Source organism: Aquarana catesbeiana, linkage group LG05 (assembly GCF_042186555.1).
Source record: "Aquarana catesbeiana isolate 2022-GZ linkage group LG05, ASM4218655v1, whole genome shotgun sequence".
Lineage (NCBI taxonomy): Eukaryota > Metazoa > Chordata > Amphibia > Anura > Ranidae > Aquarana > Aquarana catesbeiana.
Genome location: NC_133328.1, coordinates 415,701,336 through 415,720,323, shown reverse-complemented (window position 1 = coordinate 415,720,323; position 18,988 = coordinate 415,701,336). Strand labels below are relative to the sequence as shown.

Below are 18,988 nucleotides of genomic sequence, written 5' to 3'. Positions count from 1 at the left end.
TCAGCCTTGCAGATGAGAAGTTGTGGAGTGGAGAATTGCTCTGGTTATAGACAGATATGGAGCAGTGATGTGTGGAGAAGTTGGTGCTATCACCTAGGAAGGTGTGAGAGAAGTGTCGCCCTCACAGCTCGGTGTCCCTTCATAGCTCGGTGTCCCTTCATAGCTCGGTGTCCCCTCACAGCTCGGTGTCCCTTCATAGCTCGGTGTCCCTTCATAGCTCGGTGTCCCCTCCACACATGTCTTGTCAGGGGCGGTGCTGAGGGCGGGCGGGTGGCTGTATTTGTTTCTGAGGCACACACACACACACACTCACACACACACACACACACACACAGAGTGTACGGCACAGAGCTGGGTGTAGAGCGCCGGGATTCCTCTCCGCTCCTGACTGATGGAGGAGTGTGCGGGACAGAGCGGAGCACACAGGAGAAGAAGAGGAGAGAGCTCGTCACCGAACTGTCCCATAGTAAGTACCTGTCTACCTTCACTGTATTACCAGAGAGGGGAACCTAAGAGACGTCATGTGTCCTAATGAGTGTGTCCTGTGTATTCATGTACAGACTAGTGACCAGAAATGGAGCTAAGCGCTGCATTGGGGGCCCATTCGCACTTTGGCGTTCTGGTGTTTTTGCACACGTTGTCATGGGTTGCGTTGAGACAGAACTTATTGGGTGTCCAACCCACCAGAACGTCCAAGAAATCACACATGTACTATTTGTGCACAACAAAGCGCATGGTAACGCACATGTGGTCTCTTAGTGTGTTGGGTTACCATTGAAAATGAAGGACACCACAGCGTTACTGCAACGCAACAGTGTCGACATCTCTATGGGTTAGAAGACTGCAAGATGTTCACTTTCCACCAATGACAATTGGGGTAGAGGAGGGTGTGGCTGGGTAGAGGTGTAGTATGACTAGGTAGAAGTGCGGTGTGGCTGGATAGAGGTGTAGTATGACTAGGTAGAGGTAAGATTTGGCTGGATAGAGGTGTAGTATGACTAGGTAGAAGTGCGGTGTGGCTGGGTAGAGGTAAGATTTGGCTGGATAGAGGTGTAGTCTGACTAGGTAGAAGTGTGGTCTGGCTGGGTAGAAGTGTGGTTTAGCTGGGTAGAATTGAGGTCTACCTGGGTAGAAGTAAGATTTGGCTGGTTAGAGGTCCCGTCTGGCTGAGTAAAGGTAAATTGGAAGGATAGAGCTGCGATAATATTTGGCTGTGTAGAGGTGCAGTCTGGCTAGATTAAAGTTCAATCTGGTTGGGTACAATTGCAGATTGGCTGGGTAGAGTTGTGGTCTGGCTGGGTAGATGTGCGGTCTGCCTTGGTAGAAGGGCGGTCTGCCTAAGTAGAAGTATGTTCTGGCTGGTAGAAACGTGATCTCTCTAGGTAGGGGTGCCTTTTGGCTGGGTAGAGGTGCGGTCTGTCTAGGTAGAAGTGCAGTTTGGCTGGGTAGAGGTGCGATCTGGCTGGGTAGAAGCATGGTCTGGCTGGTAGAGATGCGGTTTGGCTAGGTAGGGGTGCTGTTTGGCTGGGTAGAGGTGCGATCTGGTTGGGTAGAAGTATGTTCTAGCTAGTAGAGATGCGGTATGGCTAGGTAGGCATGCCCTTTGGCTGGGTAGAGGTGCGGTCTGGCTGGGTTGAAGCTTGGTCTGGCTGGGTAGAAGTATGTTCTGGCTAGTAGAGATGTGGTCTGGCTAGGTAGGGGTGTCATTTGGCTGGGTAGAGGTACATTCTGTCTAGGTAGGGGTGTCAGTTGGCTGGGTAGAGGTACATTCTGTCTAGGTAGGGGTGTCAGTTGGCTGGGTAGAGGTACTGTCTAGCTAGGTAAGGGTGCCTTTTGGCAGGGTAGAGGTACATTCTGTCTAGGTAGGGGTGCCAGTTGGCAGGGTAGAGGTGCAATTTGGCTGGATTGAAGTTGGGTCTGGTTGGGTAGAGTTGCAGAGTGGCTGGGGAGAGCTCTGGTCTGTCGAGTGATTGGTTCAGGACAGGACAAGCCCAGGTAGAGCATCCCTCTCATTGCAGCAGGAGACTAGCAGGGAGCAGGTAGGACTACACACTGTGTATGACTAGGTACAGTTCAGCTGGAATGGGAATATAATCACCAGGGCTGATGTCTGCTTTTCTGACTCCTATGATTTGACCATTTGTGTCCTGAGATTGTTCAGCAGCAGCCAGAGCATTGCTCTGATGTAGAGTACACCATCCTCCGTCGCCCATGCTGTTATCAGTGGACTCTTCATGAAGACCTGATAGTACATGTGCTGGTATACTTTGTTTTTGTTTTTTGTTTACTTTGTTATTACTGTGCACTCCAGTGAATTGCAGCACGTTACCTTGTGTCGGAAAGCACAGCACAAAAAGAGACATGCCTTCTTTTTCTGCGTTTTCTCATATCATAGTGAAGTGATAAACTCTTTTTTTACTCCCTGTGTTTGATGAAGTGCAGGTAATTAGCTGTGCATCCTAATGAACTGAAGCCATAGGACGTAAGGCAAATTACTTTGTTCTTGCACTGCCCAACTACTGATGTGAACAAGCTCTGACAGTCTGTGATAGAAGCATTGTGTGTTGTATTATTTTGTAACCTAATACAATGTTATTAACAATGTGTATTTTGTAGCAGAAAGTTCTCACTGTAAATTGACAATACCTTTTATAAAAGAGAAGGTGTGATGAGGAACTCTGGAATTATTATTTATTCATTTTATTGTCATGAAAACAGACAAAACATTGGGTGCCCCTAGTGCCATATCTGTGGTAATAGAAGTGTGGAACCAAATGCAATGAATGTACCCACAACTGGATCTTAAAAATCGGGAATAAAACTGCTGCTAAGGGAAACAGCAACAGCACAGGGACCTCTCACCTGGTAAAAAAAAGAAGGACAAATGAGGAAAGTGCAGATAGGGCATCAAAAGTAATACATTCATTATAAAAAAATCAGTGATCACATTCTTATGATCCTTGAGTGTACAGTGCTTGTCACGGTCTTTGAATGATATTTTGTACTGGACTGTGGCCAGTGATTGGCTATAATTCAGGCCCAGCTCTTCTGACATACAAAGAACCTGTAAGCTGGAGACCCAATTGTATATCTCTGCAAACCTGCTTGTAGTTGTATTTCTGTGGCCCTAGTTGAAGTTATATCCCCATGGCCTCACCTGTAGCTGTATCTCTGGGGCCTCACCTATAGGTGTATCTCTGGGGCCCTGCCTGTAGCTGTATCTTTGGGGCCTTGCCTGTAGCTGTATCTCTGGGGCCCTGCTTATAACTGTATCTCTGGGGCCCTGCCTGTAACTGTATCTCTGTGGCCCCACTTCTAGCTGTATCTCTGGTGCTCCACCTGTAGCTATATCACTGTGGCTGCACCTTTAGCTGTATCTCTGTGGCTCCACCTATAGCTGTATCTCTGTGGCTCCACTTCTAGCTGTATCGCTGTGACCCTACCTGGAGCTGTATCTCTGTGGCTCCACTTCTAGCTGTATCTCTGTGGCTCCACCTATAGCTGTATCTCTGTGACCCTACATGTAGCTGTATCTCTGTGGCCTCAATTCGAGCTGTATCTCTGGTGCTCCACCTGTAGCTGTATCTCTGTGACCCTACATGTAGCTGTATCTCTGTGGCCTCAATTCGAGCTGTATCTCTGGTGCTCCACCTGTAGCTGTATCTCTGTGGCTCCACCTACATAAAGAAAGAGGGTCGGGACTTTAAATGAGGTGTGCATATTGTGGCTAATCAAAGGAGTCGAGTAAACCGGAAGCGACGTCATGATGTCGCTTCTGTGTTTACATTCAGGAGACTGGCACAAAGCCGTTTCTGGCTTCGTACCAGTCTGTCTTTAGCCACCGGAAGTGGTGGATCGTGGATCGGGTCTCCCAGTGGGATGGGAGGCCCGGTCAGAGCGGCGGGGGGGGGGGCGTCCCCTCACGCTCCTCCAGGATAACAGTCAAGCGGCTTTTAGCCGCATCGGTCATTATCCCTGGAAAGCCGATCGCCCGCTCTAAAAAACAGTACCGGGATGATGCCTGCAGCTGCGGGCATCATCCCGATATAACCCCTGAAATCCGAGGCCGCATATCGCTCGGTGGGAAGTGGTTATTCAGAACGATGAGTACATGATGAAGTGTTTTCTCATTTCATAATTTAGTAATAAGCTGATATTGTTTGGCTGTTCACATGCGATGAAGTGCAGGTACAGCGTAGTTATCTGAGCATCCTAGCATGATGTCTATTAATCAGTAAAAGACTCTGCTTCTGTACAAAGTGCAAATTCTATAGCAACCAATCAGATTCTACCTTGTGATTTAAGCTAGTAAAGTGAATTTTGGTTCTGTAGGTTAGTGCATCGCTCAGTTTATTGAATAGGTGACTCAAAGGGAAACCAGGTATGCATGCCCAGATCAATACAAAAATGACATATTTTCATGGTCTGGTTTATATTTTAATTACAAGACACATACAGCTTTATTTATAAAGCAGAGAAACTGCTATTTAGCAAACATCCTCCACAGGTGTCTCTTCTAGCTCGATGTGTTTTAAAGTTGAAATCCAGCTGAAAACTATTTTTTTACTTGTGTGCAACAAATGCGGCAAAGATGCTCCCACACCTTTTATCGGTGTGGCGCGCCACGTATTTTCCCAGTGCACATTTGCCACAATTGTGTACCACGTTTGGAGTGCCATTAGGAAATAATGGCACCACAAGCACGTCACGCGTTTTGCTGCATTTCTGAAAACACGGGCAAAAAATTGTGATTCTTCCCACGTTTTCAGAGCCGCTAAGTGTGAATGGGGCCTTAATGACAGTAATTGATTCTCCAACTAAGAATGGTTGGTGAAAGTCGCATTCACTACTTTATCATTAAAACCCATTCTAAATAAGCACGACAGTGATCCATAAAATAGAGTTTGCACAGCATCAAAGTGAAATGTGCAACACTTATTAGGTGCAAGCATACATTTTCTGACAGTGACGTAACTTTATTTCTACTCCTCCTAATACTTGCAGATTGACATGCAGCACTAGATTTTTCCTTGTTCATTAGGCAAGTCATTACTGACTCATTAGAATGGACCAACAGAGGAGACATAACTAAAACCTTTAAGTGATGCTTAATTTTGCTGAACAAGTGTAAATTCCCATAAGATAAAGATTTTAAATATAGTTCTATATATTCAGCAATTTTGGCAGGGCAGCACAAACCGACCTTTCTTGTTGCTCTACAAGCTTTTGAAGGAAGTATTGAGTCCAGTGAGAAATGTTTAGATTTTGCTTGTTATTAGGAGTTTTGTGGATAGCTGTTGTCTAAAGAATGTTGATTAGGCAAGGTATCCATGTGGCAACAAGCAAACTGTGATCTTTCACTGTGTGCAGTGTATTATTTAACCCCTTTAAAGTATAACTAAAGGCAAAACTGCTTTTTTTTTAGTTTTGGATAGAGTTGAAAGGGATTTGAACAGATTACTGACAGTGAAAGTAAAACAAAATCCCAAATTTTGGTTTGTCCCCAGAAGAGCAATAGAGGGGAAATCTTACAATGGGGACACTTGTTCTGGTGACCTGGGGGTCCCCAAATAATTCCCTTAATTTGCAGGGATTTCCCCTGTTTTGGCTATGTGACAGGAAGTAAAGGAAAATCTCCGCAATAGGATGGGATACGGAGGGGGGGAGGGTCTTGCAGGGGTTCTAATCCTCCCTTACTCTATCCAAAATGGGAAAAAAAGTTTTGCCTATAGTTCTACTTTAATGACAAAGGTAAATGAAACCTTAAAGCCTGAACCCAGTTTGGCATGTGCTATTAAAGCTGTACATAGCTTTACAACTTTTTTAAGGTGAATTATACCTTGTTTTTTCAGGACCAAATCATGCCTTCATGTGGTGGTAAATTGTAATGGATATTTCCTGATTTGTTTAATTTTATTATTATTATGAAAGAAAAACTTGCCAGAATAGTAAAAAAATATATATTTGTTTTAAATTTAGCTGTGTATTTCTTTAGCTGTGTATTTCTTGCCATTACCATGACCACCACCAAAAATCATCCCATAAATTCTACTCCTGACATGCATGAAGATACACTGTATGTGTGCATTATTTGTTGCTTGTACCTGTACTAGAAACAATAGTGTGATTTTTTTTTTTGTCCTGTCTAAAATACACTGACACAGGCTAAACAAAAAAAAATTATGAATTTCTCCATCCACACAAGCGAAGTGACTGAAGGAAATACTTTTTCCAGCTTGTCCAGCAGGGACAGCCACACAACAATTGAAATTTGTCTAGTACTTGCTGTCACTAGTACTGACACTAACACTATCACTGACCCTATCGCTAATACTGACACTAATGCCGCGTACACACGAGCAGACTTTACGGCAGACTTTGTCCTGCGGACGTTTCGACTGACTTTACGACGGACTTTCCGAATGAACGGACTTGCCTACACACGATCAAACAAAGTCCGACGGATTCGTACGTGATGACGTACGACCGGACTAAAACAAAGAAGTTCATAGCCAGTAGCCAATAGCTGCCCTAGCGTCGGTTTTTGTCCGTCGGACTAGCATACAGACGAGCGGACTTTTTGACCGGACTCGAGTCCGTCAAAAAGATTTGAAACGTTTCATTTCTAGGTCCATCGAACTTTTTGGGAAAAAAAGTCAGCTGGAGCCCACACACGATCGAATTGTCCGACGGACTCCCGTCCGCCAAACCAAGTATACCGTAAAGTCCGGTCATGTGTACGCGGCATAACACTAACCTAGACACCAAGCCATGATCTAACTATTTTATCTTTTTTTCAACAGACTTTTTTTTTTTACTGGCTTCTCTTCTAGAGAACCTCTGTAAACATACAATGTCAGATACAATGTCATAATACATTTTAACATTTACAATTTTCTGGCTGTAGTTCCCTTTAAAGCTTTCTGCACCCGATTCTGTTAAGCATTTGTGCCAGTTTTATTAAAAGTACTGAAAGATGTGACAAGTTCAGGTATTTCTTACTACTACCACTTTACGAATCTGCTGCTATTGTATTGACAGATTCTGAAAGAATTACCACCAGTGTGCAGATTAGGAAACATGTGGTAATAAACCCTTACATAAGCCCACTGAAGTGACTTATTTAATAAGCAATTTGAAGCAAATCCTCCCAAATGAGCTGTACCTGTTTACCTGTAGACCTTTCTTCTCCACAGCCTTGCAAAGTTTGCAGATCAGATGGTATTTCTCAGCTTCCAGGAAGCTGGGGTTGGGGATCTGATGTCACACACTGCATGGCACAGAGCACAGAGTGCTGAGCCCCTAACACCGCCGCCGCCCTCCCTATCCATGAGCCCGGCCCCTTTCAGGATGTCGGGCGCATGAATTACAATTCCAGGGATGGGGGTGTTTGTCTTTTGAATCACCTGATTAGAGCCAGAGGCTCTAATAGGCCTCAAAATAGGGTGGGCTTGGGGTGCAGAGCACTGCGTCTGGAGCCCACCCAGGTGTATTGCAACAGCCTCCTGGCCAATCAGGAAGTGGGTATGAAACCCGTTTCCCGATTGGCCAAAACGTCAGGCGATCCTATTGGATGCCTAGCGCCGGGAGGAGCAGAGAGGAGACGCACCATGGAAGCTGCTCCAGGAGAGGACATCGGAGCAGCTTTCCCTGAGCCCACCATGCTTAAGAACACTGGCCGGCTTACAGACACCTGTTCAGGACAAGATACTTAGGCCATGACGTCAGTGCGTCAACCATCCGATGTATGTTTCGTCTCATGAAGACATCGTCAAGGGACCCTTGATGATGTCTTCGTGAGACGAAACGTACGTTGGATGGTTGACGCACTGACGTCATCGCCTAAGTACCTCGTCCTGAACGGGTGTCTGTAAGCCGGCCGGCTGCTGTTGTTTTTCCATGCTTTTATCTACATTCTTCATGTAAGTGTAACCTTTTACCTTTATTAAACTTGGGTTTTATTGATTTACACTATGGAGAGCCGTTGTTTTATTATTTTTTTGGGTCCCGCCTACTGATTGCCGCACTGGACGGAGCTACCCTGTTTGTTTCTGGCCCTTCACTGGAAAGCCGTGGTGTGACGTTACCATCCACTGAGTGTCAGGTTGCCATACAAGCTTACTAAAGCTTGCCGTCTGGTAAGCGTACAGTACATACGGTGGTGGATCTCCTCACATGTTGGTGTCTGTGTGATCGATTAACCTCACCTTTATTTGTTCTGAACACTTTTGATGGTTTTATCCACCGACTTTTCATCATTACATCCACATTCCTTATTGTTGGGACTAATTTTTACCACCCCTTTATGTTTTGTGGCACTTATATTGTTTAATTTGTATATCTCTTTGGGTCCATCACGGATTCTCTGACCGTGTTTATTCACATATTCTTACATATGTTATTCACTTTTTGTAGCGCTGCTCACATTTTTTATATTATTACTGTATTTGTGTGTATCTCACATTTTTAAGCTGCAGCTTTTTATTTAATTTTATTTTTATCAGGTAGCGCGGTATACATTTTTTCTGTTTTAAGAACATTGGACCAGTGCGACCGAGCTGGAAAATGGCCAGATCAGCTCTGCTCCTCAGCTGCCAAACGCACTCCATAAGACATACAGCTCTCAACACCCCCAGACCTCGCCACATGTCCCGGCGGCATTGAGGCACCTGCCCATCTCACGCTGGAGGACACCGAAGCCAACCACCGTGATGGGCTAAGGACTGGGGGGTTTGCTGGGGGTGTTAGTGCCGCCCGGGGGGGGGGCAGTTGTGATAGTGCCGCCCGGGTGAATTGTTGGCCGCCCCCCCCAAAAAAAAGAACACCAGCTGCCACTGGTGCTGAGTGTAATCTGATGCCTGAGTTGAGGAAATTGACACACCCCCTCTTCACAGTCTCATTGAGAAATTTTCACATCAGAGGCTGTCAATACCATGCTTTGTGGGGGTTGGGTGACTGGTGTTGGGGAAAACTGTCGGAAGTGACTAATGTAGATGAGAGATTCCTGACAGTGCACAGCGGGGGGCAAGTTCCTTAGACGCATTACATCAAAGGAGACTCAGTTGGTGGATGGGGTAGAGTGATCCTAAAATTTTGTTTAAAAAAATCTATATTTGCATACTACTGTCTGAATGTCTTGGTCCACCAATCATTTTGATTTGGGCAATAGAGGCCCAGGGAACGAATACTAAGAACACAAGCAGTCTGTATTCTGGACATTGGTCCCTTGGCGCATACTGTCCTAAATATTAGTAGCACTCGGTGCATGAGTGGGTAATGGTACAGAGTACATGGGCCAGGAGTATGTACTATGCAGGGGGCAGGAGTGGGAAATGTACATAGTTCAGGGGTCAGGAGTGTGTAATGTACAGAGTGCAGGGGTCAGGAGTGTGTAATGTACAGAGTGCAGGGGTCAGGAGTGAATAACTTACATGGGTCTTACATGGGTCAAGAGTGGGTTAATAGAGTGCAAGGGTCAGAAGTGGGGAATGCATAGAATGTAGGGGTCAGGAGTGTGTAATGTATGTAGTTCGGGGGTCAGGAGTGGGTAACATACAGAGTGTATGTGTTAGGAGTATGTGATGTACAGAGCGTAGATGCCAGAAGTGGGTGATGCATAGAATGCGGGACTCAGGCCTGGATATTGTATTCTGTCATTGACCATGAATAACAAGGGTTGTTACACACTATCACCTTTCTTGCCACATACAATAACCCTAGCAGTGCCTCATTCATCCCACCAATCTGTAGCAATTGTTTTCAGGGAAGCAGCCATCACCCCAGCTGGAAGAGCAGAATACTGATCCTCCCATTTACCTCCAGCCTCTGACATACTGCCCTTAGTGCTGGACCCCTCCCTTGTAGCCAGCTCTGTTCCCATCTGCCTGATACCAGAAGGGTCAGTAACTCACTCCTAGCTCCCCCCCAGGCGAGTCACACACTCCAGTAGAAAGGGGACAATTTAATAATCCTGTGGTCTCCAGAGGGGATATTTTACTTCTGGGTACGGGCAGAGAAATCCCACCATCTCCACCAATCTAGTTCAGCAGGGGGCTGGATGCAGAAATTGATTATTGAATGCTTTTTAGTGCTGCAGATTAACCCATGGTTTTAAACAATAAAATGATAGTGCTTGTCTGCCTGGAGGCAGGAACTTTAATTGTCGTGAACTGCAGCATGGAGGATCACTCTGCTTGCACCAGAAAATCATTACTCCCCTTTCTGCCCCTGCTAAACTGAAGGGGCCTTGAGAAGTAGGGAGGTGTAGTCCGGCAAAATAAAAGATAAAATAAAAATCAAGCTTTGAGGGTCATTGCTCAGTGACCCCAAATTTTGGTGGTAGGTAGCCTAAATCCTACCCTACCACTGGTAAACATTTGGGGCTCCTATGACCCATGGTTCCAGAGAAACGGGGCTTCTTGTGCAGTCTGTCAGAAGCTACATACAAAGGGCCAGTTTAAATACAAGCTGGCACACTCTGTTTGCAGCAGACTGAGAGGTTGAGCTCACAGTGCCTCTCCTCACTTCTTGTCAGAGGCACTGACCTCAATGGACAGCTTGGAGTCTTGGACCAATGGTAAAGTACCATTAACGCCAGCTGTCCAATAAAAATGCTGCAGTGGAGGCACGCCTCTCACTGCAGTGTCATAAAGGGGGCATGTGTCTAAAAGACAAATGCTCCCGTCTAGCCCAGCCATCTTACCTAGAAGGAGATAACACGTGTTTATGGGTATAAGATTTAACCACAATCTCATGTTTTTCTCACTCAGTTATAAGGGAGAATGAGAATCTGCTGCTGTTGAAAAAGTACTGTTAAAATCAAGCTAAATCATATATTATTATGCTATATGTTATAAGATAAAAATGTATTACATATCTATTTACTGTGAAATTACTGGTTTGAAGTTATAAATTTGTGGCAACTTTCACACTGGGGCGTTGGGGGCATCGGCGGTAAAGCACCGCAATTTTTAGCAACGCTTTACCGTCGTTTTAGCAGCGCTATTCGGCTGCTAGCCGAGCCCCGCTAGCGGGCGAAAAAGGGTTGAATCTGCCTGCAAAGCACTGCTGCAGCGCTGCTTTGCAAGAGGTTCGGCGGCGCTACCCATTGATTTCAATGGGCAGGGGCGCTTTAGGAGAGATGTATACACCGCTCCTACAGCGCTGCAAAGATGCTGCTTGCAGGACTTTTTTTAGCGTCCTGCAAGCGCACCGCTCCAGTGTGAAAGCACTTGGTCTTTCGCACTGGAGTGAGAGGAGAGGCTGTTTACAGGCGCTATGCAGGCGCCATTTTTAGCGATATAGCGCCTTTAAAGTGCCTCAGTGTGAAAGTAGCCTAAACTTCAGTAATTTGTCTGTTAACCCACCTGCTTAAGTACAGTTTTTGAATATAGTAAATTACCTTAAAAACAATATATAATAATTATTTGTATATTACTTACTGTACTTAATTAACCCCTTGCCACCCAGGCCAATTCTGACACTTCTCTCCTATATGTAATAAACATAATTTTTTTGCTAGAAAATTATTCAGAACCCTCAAACATTATATATATTGTTTTAGCAGACACCCTAGGTAATAAAATGGTGGTCGTTTTTTTATGTTACACGGTATTTGCGCAGCAATTTTTCAAATGAAAGAACTGTTTCATGAATATAAAAAAAAAACCACTAAAGATAACCCAATTTCTTTTTTTTTGTATAATACGAAAGATGATGTTATGCCAAGTAAATAGATACCTAACATATCATGCTTTAAAATTGCGCACACTCGTGGAATGGCGCCAAACTTCAGTACTTAAAAATCTCCATAGGCGACACTTTACATTTTTTTTACAGATTACATGTTTAGCGTTACAGAGGAGGTCTAGTGCTAGAAATATTGCTCTCGCTCTAATGATCGCAGCGTATGTAACCTGTGTGTATCAGGCTCTAATAATAGCCAGTGCCTCACCAGCCATTGACCTCACCGCACGTCCCTGTTGAGAAGTTTTTTTTTAATAAATGGAGACTACGGGATTGCTCTACTGGTGCCCAGAATTAAAGAGCCCTGTCTCTGCCCCCTGGCTCTACCACCCCAGCCCTGCTTACAGTGCTTACATTCAGCGTAGACAAGAAGTACTGTGAGACCTATGATAATCCTAACATGCAATCAAACTGATCTGGGGGAAATAGAAGTATGCTTTCATGATGGTGATTGGCTTTTCAGGAACAAGAAATTTTGGCTGCTGTAAACCTGGTAAAGGGAGCTTTCTATGCCAAATAGAAGTTCTGCTTTTATGCAAGCCCCCTCTCCTCCCAACACAAATGGTGGTAAAAAGCCATTTGTTAATAAACCGATCACTCACAGAATTCTGTGCTCCCAGCTCTTATCGGAGGCACCATGATGTCACCTTTCAAGATGCAAATAATTTGTGTTGAGGTGGAAGGTGGCTTAAAAAAAGCGGATCTCCAGTTTACCCTGAAAGGGTTGCTTTAAAGCATAATTTATATGTACATTGCAGGGATTTTACCAACTTTGTTGCATATTTCTACTTTTTGTTATTCTGAAGAAATCCCTGTTTGTTCCTCTGTGCCCATGTGCTGAGTGAGTCTAATGGGAGTAGTTTCATAATTATCAATTAGCTGCTGTAGGGGACTAATGAGGAAAGCTGCTGGGCCTGCATCTCTTTAGTCGTGTTCCTATTGGGCGTATCTCACCAAAAATTAAATTTTTGTTGTAGTGGATGCCTGAAATCTGACTTGCATATTAGTGCAGACTTCTGGGATAATCAGTAAGCCAATCACACAAGGGGGAAATGGTGTTTCTGGGGGTATTTTGTACACATTCTGTGTACAGAACACCTCCAGGTAGCCATATTGCATTGCACTTTCAGAAAATTACAGTGGCTATAGATTGGAAAGGTATTTTTAAATAACATTCAGTTACAATATGACTTGTGTCACAATTGTATACGCTATATTATTTTTTCTTTATTTGCATTTTTATTCCCCACGAAAGTGGAGTTACCCTTTAAGGTAATTGTGCCTGGAGTCGGGTTTTATTTTTTTGGCTCGATCTGGGTTAAACAATGGTCATTAAATATTTTCTTATTCATATACTCTAATTGCAAACTTATGTCTGCAATGTAGCAAGGTATTGTCTGCTTGTTCCACTTTAAAGCCTCTTGCACACTGCAACGAAAAAGCTCAGTACAGCTTATTTTTTACTGAGCTAAAATACAGCCTATTATTTTTAATGTGCCTATGCACACATGCGCACAAACAAGCATCGTGTACTCTTTAGTAAAAAAAAAAACAAAAAACAAAAATCTGCATTTTTGGTCAGTAATTTACTCCTCGTGCGTCCAAATGCGCGCAAATATGCGCATATGCGAACACTTGTGCGTAAATGTCCTTTGACGTATTGCGAAGTTTGCACGCATTCGCATGAAAATATATGAAATTGCGTGAACACATATGCGCGAAGATGCGTGAAAATGCATACGAAAAAAAAACCTGCTGAAAGAACAGGAGTATCGTGTGCAAGAGGCCTAAGCCAAGACAAATCAGATAATACTAACAGATGTAACTAATAATGTCTAGGCAGAGCCTTATACATTTGCAGTATTATTTAGAAAACTGTGTGTTTACATGTTTTTTCGTTTGCAATATGCTTACAGGACAACTATTATATAAAATATACGTTTCATTAAAGTTAGGCTTTAACTTTGCATTTGTTATTCAGTAGAAGTAGTAACTTGGGGATAAAAACAAAAGACCTATGCCTCTGTTTACAGGGAAATTATGATGTAAAATATTGCTTTAAAAAAGTTAAAATGAAACTCCAATTTTGTTGTGATGTAAAGATGTAAATAAAAAAATCCCTCCAAGGTGGACTATATAGATTACAAGGATTTTAGCAAACATTATTGCAGAATTTAAGATTTCTCTGTTCTGAACAAATCATTTTTTCCCACTACTTGCTAAATTAGAGGGTCATTATCAGCATGTAAAGGGTAATTCCACTTTTAATACATTATGTTAAAATACACAGTGCAATTGAGTGCTCAAAATGTGCTGTGTCTTAACAACTAGCCAGGATGGGGAATGCAAAAAATGGGAGTTTTTCTGCAAGGCTTTGAGGGTTAACCTACCGAGGCCCCTTGACTGCATATTCCATTTTTTTCAAAATGTGAACTTCAGAGTGGAGCTTCACCTAAAAGTTCTACTTATCCTCCTCCTCTCCCCTCACCTACCTGCAATCTCATGGGACACATCACACATCCCAGGGGACTGTGGGACCATTCTAAAAGTGCAGCATGTCTCATGCATGCACAGTAGGGAAACAGCTGTGAAACACCAAGAAGTCACAGTTGGCTTCCCAAATCCAAGAAGAAAGCACCAGGGACCTGATGACCATCGCAGAACCAGCTTGGATGAGGGCAGCACTGGATCCCTGTGCTGGTAAGTGTCTATTTATTAAAAGTTAGCAGCTACAGTGGTATTTTAGCAAACAATTAAACCTGTTGCAGGTATTGAGGTATTGTATTCAGGTGTCAGTTCTGTGCAGATCTCTAGTAAATGTAGTAAATCTTTCTCAAACAGGGGGGTGGGGTTTGGGTGAAATTACCAGCTATACATTAGCTATACATTGAATTTGGAAAATATATTTTATTAGGATAAAATCACATCTGGAGTTTTCCTTTAAGGATAAGATACACAGATCTTCCTTTGCTGTATAATGAAAACATTATAGAGGGGAGGAGCATCTGGATACTGTTGTTCCACCTTTTTTGCATACCAGCCTCCAGTTTCACTAACACTTGTAGTCATACCCTGAGATAAAATTTCAGTTGACAACTACAGGAGCAATGTAAAGATGCTAAACTTTGGGCTGCTGCCGAGAGAAGAGGAGAAGAAGCAGTTAACAGCATCATGGAAAAGTCTGATTTGCAGCAAAAGGTTTGTAAACCAATCCAATATGTTTTAATCCTAATTTTATATATCTAAATATGTATTTCTATATTTTCCTCTCTTCCATTGGAATATACAACTGTAACTTCTACTTTGAAAGTTGAAAAACAAATTAGAACTGTTTTGGTAGTTTAGTTTTTCATTCCTCTTTTGTGCTAAGAACAGTTGATTGTTAGTGGAAGTAATGGGGTTGATTAACTAAAGGCAAATCCACTGTGCATGGAAGTGCAGTCGCTGTAGATATGAAGGGAAGATCTGAAATGAGGGGAAGGTCTGCTGATTTCTATCATCCAATCATGTGCAAGCAAAAATGCTGTTTTTTATTTTCCTTGCATGTCCCCCTCGGATCTACAGTGACTGCACTTCCAAGTGCATTTGTAGTGCACAGTGGATTTGCCTTTAGTAAATAACCCTGAATGACTTGTAGCTCTGAATTTCCTTTTCTAGCATACTATGTTTTTTTATACACAACTGATGAGCCTTCTATTACTTTATCACCAAATGCCCAGAGCAGTAGTGATTTTTGTATTCTTGATACCATCAGACTGAACACCCCATGGGTATTTTGTATCTCAGAGAGATTCCAGGGGTGAGAGTGTCATTGCTGCGCACCTGTCATGACTATTTCAAGGGAGTCTCACTCTGCTTGCTGAGTTTTTTATAATTTTTCTTAATGTAAAATGAAGCAGGAGCAGTAGGAGTCTATTGGTTTATTAGGAATAGTGAGTACTGTTGTAGGTAGAGCCAGAAACATTGGCATAGACATCTTTCAGCTAGAATTCCTGAAAGATCTGTGAATAACTGAGCCTGCTAAAGTTCACCCATAACTTAAACCACTTTTGGTTGAACTGGTCTTTGTGTCAGTGTTTTACATCATTAATTCTCAACCAGTAGTACATAAATCTGTCTGTTAAAATAAATACATAATACCAGTTTATAGAATCAGCAAATAATAAACTGTAGTTACCGTAGAAAGGAGATCCATTCAATTTTACTTCAGTCAGTAAAGGATTGTTTAGAGGACAGAGAACAAATAGGGGTACCTATATGTACACATAACATGGGGTGTTTAAAGTGTTTTTCTTTTTTTGTTTTTGATAGCATTGGCAAAACCTCTGCTGTTTATTGTGTCTATGTCCCATTGGAAAATATTTCCTTTTACTTCCCATCTCATAGACACAAAAGAAAACAAGAAAAAACCTCTACAAACTGAGGGTCATCCTCACAATAGTCACTTAGACAAATAGAGAGATGACACAGATAGCAATAATACCTTGATAGGGTTGCTAACCCTGCACACACGATGAGATTATCAGACAAATGATCGTCCTTTTTTGCATGCTAGTCTCCATATCTAAAGTGGCAAAAACTTTCATACGACAGAATAAAAATTCAGAAGTGATGTAATGTGTTTTATTAAATTTGTATTTTCGGACGAAAACTGTACTGTTTGAACAAAAATCATACAATCTGGTATCATATGAAAAAAATTTTGGATAATTTTGGACAAACTGCCGTGATCGGCTCTCGAAAGCTGTGTACCAATGATCAGATTATCGTATGATCACTTTGAAAGAGGTATTTTTCGTCCGATTTTCTGATCGTGTGTACTAGGCTTTAGGTGTAGTTTAAAATTAGCGTACCAAGGCTAAACATTTCAAAACATTGTAAAGGAGTGCATTGTCAAGTTGACAAAAATAGTGAGAATCGTTACTTATTAAAGTGAGTGACCTAGTACTTTATTTCCCCACTTGCCTCTGGTTTATTCACAGTATTACACACATGATACTTTAAGAAAGCAGAAAAAACATGGCTTAATGCAGCTCACTCCATACAGTGTTAATTTCACCTAATGGGGAATAAGATTGAACTGAAGCCAACAGTATTGCATGAAGCAGTTGAAAACAAATCAGTGAACAGTCTGTGGGCACAGTGGATTGTTATCAGCATGAGTTGAAAATTTGTAAATGAAAAGGTTCCTAAAAACAAATCTGCAGGTTAAGGCTGGTTTCAGTCCAATACTCTTGTGACATACGGCTGGTCCATGTCCATATTTTATCTTTAGTGCTTTGCAAACGTATTCATTTAGGCAATTCAAAGAGCCACCATGTTGTACACAGTGCAGAAACCCAAATCTGTTACCCAAATGTGGACAACATCATTCTTACTGTGTTCTCTCTTCAGTACTTCCCTACTGAATACATCCATAAAAAACGTAGCGGAAATTTCCATACACTGTTCACACTGATTCTTTATTTTTTTGTCCTTTAATATCTGGAAACTGCTATCCCATTACTGCAATCATTTTTTTATTTAATATAATAATTTCATGTCTCTAAGTCACAGTTCACTTGCAATTGGGACTTCACTGGCACTGTCACCTGCATAGGAATGATATAAAATGTGTTTAAATTGGAGTTTAATCATGAACTGTAATTGTTAAAAGAGTAGTAGCAAATGGCTGTTTTAGCACTTAGCAGATATGCCAAGTAAGGGCTGGTATGTTCACTTAGCAGATATGCCAAGTATGGGCTGGCATGTTCACTAACTTTAATAGCCAAATTTGTCGTGACTTTGCAAAATTAAATTTGCTAAGCACGGTAGTACAAACAGTGGGAAACCTATATTGTTCCATTACTCCCACATGCACAATGGATAGCAGTCACCAAAATGGAACCTGTCCAGAAAGAAATATGCTTTGGCTGATTTGTTTTTGAAGATGTAGGTTCTGAGGCTGTCATCCTTTCGGCCACTGACCTTGAATAAGTATATACAATGCTGTGAAAAAGTATTTGTCCCCTTTCAGATTTTGTGTTTCTTTTTTTGCATATTTGTCACACTTAACCACATGCCGACCAGCGCACGACGATGTACGTCAGCACAATGGCACAGCTGGGCAAATGGGCGTAAGGTACGTCCTCTTTAAATGGAGGCATTGTGGGTGAGCGTGACCGCCGTGCTCGCGGGTCCCGCGGACTCAATGTTTGCCAGGGGCCCGTGATCGTCACGGAGCGGCAGAACAAGGCATTTCCCTGTTCTGTCTAGCAACATTACAGAGATCTACTGCTCCCTATCATTGGGAGCAGTGATCTCTGTCATGTTCTAGTGAGACAACCCCCCCCCCCACAGTTAGAATTACTCCCTAGCACACACTTAACCCCTCGATCGTTTCCTAGTGTTTAACCCCTTCCCTGCCAGTGTCATTTACACAGTAATCAGTGCATTTTTTAGCACTGATCGCTGTATAAATGACAGTGGTCCCAAAATAGTGTCAAAAGTGTCTGATGTGTCTGCCATAAGGTCGCAGTCACGATAAAAATCGCAGATCGCCGCCATTACTAATAAAAAAAAAAATAAAATGCCATAAATCTATCCCCTATTTTGTAGACGCTATAACTTTTGCACAAACCAATCAATATATGCTTTTTTTTTTGCCAGAAATATGTAGAAGAATACAACAGCCTATACTGAGAAATACATTCTTTTTCTTTTTTTTTGTTTATAGCGCAAACAGTGAAAAAACACAGAAGTGATCAAATACCGCCAAAAGAAAGCTCTATTTGTGGAAAAAAAAGGATGTCAATTTTGTTTGAGTGCAATGTCGCACGACTGCACAATTGTCAGTTAAAGTGACGCAGTGCCGTATTGCAAAAAGTGCTCTGGTCAGGAAGAGGGTAAATCCTTCCGGGGCTGAAGTGTTTAAATGACTCAGATCATCAAACACATTTTGTTATTACACAAAGATAACCCGAGTAAATACAAAATGCAGTTTTTAAATGATGGTTTCATTTATTAAGGCAAAAAAGCTGTCCAAACCTGCCTGGCTTTATGTGAAAAAGTAATTACCCCCTAAACCTAAAAACTGGTTGTGCCACCCTTGGGAACAACAACTGCAATCAAGCATTTAGCAATGAAGAAGGAGATTCTGGACAGCCGCACTCCAATATAAACGCCTTTATTGTATAATATAACAAAGGTTCAAACAGCAGGGTACAGGATAAATTAGCTGATGCGTTTCATGCTATTAATAGTG

At 42.5% G+C, this 18,988-nt stretch overlaps 1 protein-coding gene across 5 annotated transcripts in view; it reads left to right on the top strand.

The window, feature by feature from the left end:
- The first annotated feature begins 255 nt into the window (after positions 1-255).
- The window catches only part of KCNG2 (potassium voltage-gated channel modifier subfamily G member 2), a 266,485-nt gene continuing 247,752 nt past the window's right edge, over positions 256-18,988 (top strand). For 2 of the 5 annotated variants that reach the window (XM_073631205.1, XM_073631203.1), the window contains exon 1: positions 256-466. The gene's annotated coding sequence lies outside the window, so the exon portion shown is untranslated. Of the gene's footprint in view, positions 467-1,956; positions 2,040-14,787; positions 14,944-18,988 lie in introns of those variants that run through there. The other 3 variants (XM_073631208.1, XM_073631204.1, XM_073631207.1) reach the window with 3 other exon arrangements.